A 3845-nucleotide genomic window follows, 5' to 3' on the forward strand; every position below is an offset into this window, starting at 1 on the left:
GAAACAGGCAATTAGTGCAGACTGTAACCGAATCTGCATGGCAATGATATTTTTCGCGGACTGCCTTGCCGTAAAATCAAAATAACCGTTACGTAATGTTTTTTTTCCGAAATGTTTGAGTAATACTGAAATGAGGCCAACAGATAGTTTACAGACGTATCAGATGATTTCTTCTTGTCGCAATTTGTAAAATTATATATTATCTTGCTTTAAATATTATTTATTAAGTATTTTGTAATGGTTATTGACATTGACTTTTTGATATGATAAAAAGTGCATTCTTTTTATGCAATAATATTTTTCATTGTTGAACTAGAAGATGCATTATATTATAACCCAGCAGAGACTTAAAAAGTCGACATTCATTTTGGCCCAGCGGTTGCTGTAAACACAGTACAACTACAGCAAGAGCAAGAGCTGGGGCCTGGCGGGAACATAACAGTTTGCGTATTTTCCACCTACATTATCAAGCTACTGTGACAGCAAGTCAAAGGTGAGCTGTCTTATATTGCACTTGAATATGTTGTGAATATTCTTTAATGGTTATAGCTATATATGATGCCTTCCATAGCCTGTAAAGAAAGAAATGTTAAAAAGTGCTGTCTTTGCAGATTTTCAAAGCCATCCCAGCCACTGTCCTGTCTCCCAACAAGTGCCAAGAGGCACTGATTCAATACTTCGCTGCCGCAGCCTATAGGTATGTATTATATGTGGAAAGTACATTACGCACGGTTGTGATAGTAGTATATAAAGAGGTGGTGGTGTAGAGATAGAAGTGGTAAGGTGGTGGTCAAGGTGGTGGTGGTGGTAGTTTTTGGTGGTGATGGTGGTGGTGGTGTTGTGGTGGTGGTAGTTTTTGGTGGTGATGATGGTGGTGGTGTTGTGGTGGTGGTACAGTATTATTACCTTGTGTCAATATACTAAGTCTTGAGTAACAAGGACATGTGAATGAATATTAATGAATGTAATAGCATATGAGGTTTAAATCTCTGAAAACAGCCTGTGTTTTACAGAGTAGAAACACCTACAAGGTCGTTCAGTGGCTGGACGATATGGAAAATTATGAAATATATATTGTGCAGAACAAAGAGAAAAAGAATAAAGGCTAAATTGTGGTCTTATTTGTTGATTTCAGGTGAATGTTCTAGGTGAGATTGGAGGGATGAACACTGATGAATATGTGAAGTGAGTAATGAAGTTCATAATAAGTGACACACTGACCACAAAACTGAACATGTCTTGAAGGAACAACAAGAAGGCATTTGGCTCCACAAACTTATTCGAGACTGTTTAGGGTAAGTATTTTTTTCACATTTCCTTATCTATCTATCTATTTTTAAAGTCAACACTCACACATAGGTCTATTAACTGTGATTTAGTAAAACAGAAAAAAGTAAAACTTAACTAGAGGTGGGAGAGTTGGATCATCTCTAAGGATGCCATAAACAGCAGTAAAACAGGTCACAGCATGCATTCACTACTTAGCCAGGTAAATATGGAGAATCACTCCGTGTCTTCAATATACAATATTACGCCTCCATATTATAGTTAAGGGATGAAATACATGTCCCTTAACCATAATATGAAGGCATAGTACTTAAAAGTAAAGAAAAAGTCCCTTAAAGGAATAATATTCACGAAAGGGTAGCCTCCTATGGCAGCGGCGGCAGTCCGCCAGAGTTACGAATAATACCTCCTCGCAAAAATAAGTCGCATATTCACTACTCCCCTTCCCCCAGCAAGCATATTTAAGCTACTCCAACCAAACTTTACAATCTGGCAGGGGGACTGCATCCCCCCTGGACCCCCCTTACATTTACTGGATGGAATATATGAATATGCTACCTATTTTTGCCATAGGAGGCTACCCTTTCGTGAATATTATTCCTTTTTGGGACTTTATCTTTACTTTTAAGCACCTGTGCCTTCATATTATGGTTAAGGACATGTAACTATAATAACAATATCGTATATTGGAGGCAGTAGTGATTCTCCATATTCCCTCAACCTAGTAGACCATTCTAACTTATTTGTCGTTTTGGTCGTTTGATTTTACTTATGTAAGTTTTGGAATATATATTAGTAACTTTAATTCAGGTATTTTTTTCTGGTTCTAGGAGAAGTGAAAAAGAATTCACAAACGTCAGATTGCACGAGAAGATGTGGAGCATGCAGTGGCGAAGTGGTTGATGGTGGTAAGAGATCGCAGTGGCAATTGCATGTGAAGGGATACTGGTGCAACATTGTCTGCTAATTAGAAGACCTATACGTGTAAATCTTATGTAAAAGGAAGTTTAATTTATAGGTTCCTTAGTTTTGTTTACATGTAGTAATTAGAATTAAGGCTTTGTTAGAGATGATTCTAATCAGAATATAGGTAGAGATGTATTTCTGCCAAAGGAATTCTGTATTCTGTATTACTTTTATCTATCTATCTATCTATAGCTCTGACGCCTCGTTCCCTCCAGGAACATCCCCCTAGGGCAGTGGTTCCCAACTTTCTTTTTTATCAGGCGACCCCAATCATGCACCTCTAGACATGACTGCGACCCCACTAGTTTAGTTGTATATGTGTTATAATATAATAATACCATGTATGATATTTTGAGGTCTTGGGGACCCCAGGAAAAATGCTTAACGACCCCAGGGTTGGGAAAGGGGGCTCTAGGGGGTGCCCACGGCAGAAAAGCCGTAGTACTACGGTATTATTACTACTATTATTACAATTATTCTGTATTACTTGTGTTTATATATTACTGATTAGTAGATTTTGTTTCATAATATTCACAGTATATTTGAGAAGCTTATATTTTTATGATATAAATATATGGAACAATTTTATAGCAGACAGTCACAATATAAACACTGTCAATTTCATTTACTACCAAAATCATATTGTGCTTTTAAAGAGTTTTGTTAATGTGGAAGAAAATAATCATTCAGTTTTGAAGCATGTATAAATAAATAAAGTTAAGTTGAATCATTTGATTATTATTCATATAACTTTGAGATATGTATGGCCGTTGATATTGGGCTTTAGGCAATTCAACAGAAAATGAACATAGAGAACTCTCTCGCTATGCTGTATGTACTTTTAAACACTAACATCACTGTGTCATTGGAGGACAGGGGTATGGGTATACTCGTATACTGTTGAAGACTGCCTCTGCTTTCTGTGTTTCAGTGACTCTGTCAAAAGCCCTTTATCAGTGGTACTGCACCAAATATATGCAAGATATCCCCATAAATTCAATGGCATGCCCATGCAATACCCATATGGATCCCACCCATATCCCACATTTAACCCACTTGGGCAGCCACCTGAAACCCACATGAATCCCGTGGCCAAATTTATCTGGGCCCCATGTGGGCAGCCACATGGGGCCCATAAAGTAGCCACAAAAGACCCACGTGGGTCCCATCATCCAGTGCTGGCTGGGGTCACCTCAGCCACAAAGCTTGAAACAGGTAAACTTGACATCAGTAGCTTGGGTGTGATTCTGGAATATTACTGACCCATCACCTGAACCTCCCCAAAAAAGCTTGAAATAGATAACCTTGTAATACGCACTGGATGGGCGTGGCGGCGTGGGGGCCCTGGGTGGGCGTGGAGGCGTGGGGGCAGTGTGGGGGCACTGTGTGGGCGTGGGGGCACTGTGGGCGTATAGGCGTGGGGGCACTGTGTGGGCGTGGAGGCGTGGGGGCACTGTGTGGGCGTGGATCGAGGCGTGGGCGGCGTGGCAGACTCCGCAGCGTTCCTCTGTTTACTAGGGGTGGGCAGGTACCGGTACCAGTACCGGTACTAACGGTACCAGCTAAACGGTCGGGTACCGGTACCAGAGTGC

General features: G+C 40.2%; 1 long non-coding RNA gene across 1 annotated transcript; it reads left to right on the top strand.

Annotated features, from left to right (window-relative positions):
* The first annotated feature begins 345 nt into the window (after positions 1-345).
* On the top strand, positions 346-2788 carry LOC126989118 (uncharacterized). The gene is made up of 4 exons (XR_007742892.1): positions 346-493; positions 612-697; positions 1136-1295; positions 2118-2788. It is a non-coding gene; the product is annotated as an uncharacterized LOC126989118 (long non-coding RNA).
* Positions 2789-3845: the final 1057 nt, after the last annotated feature.

Source organism: Eriocheir sinensis, unplaced genomic scaffold (genome assembly GCF_024679095.1).
Source record: "Eriocheir sinensis breed Jianghai 21 unplaced genomic scaffold, ASM2467909v1 Scaffold106, whole genome shotgun sequence".
Lineage (NCBI taxonomy): Eukaryota > Metazoa > Arthropoda > Malacostraca > Decapoda > Varunidae > Eriocheir > Eriocheir sinensis.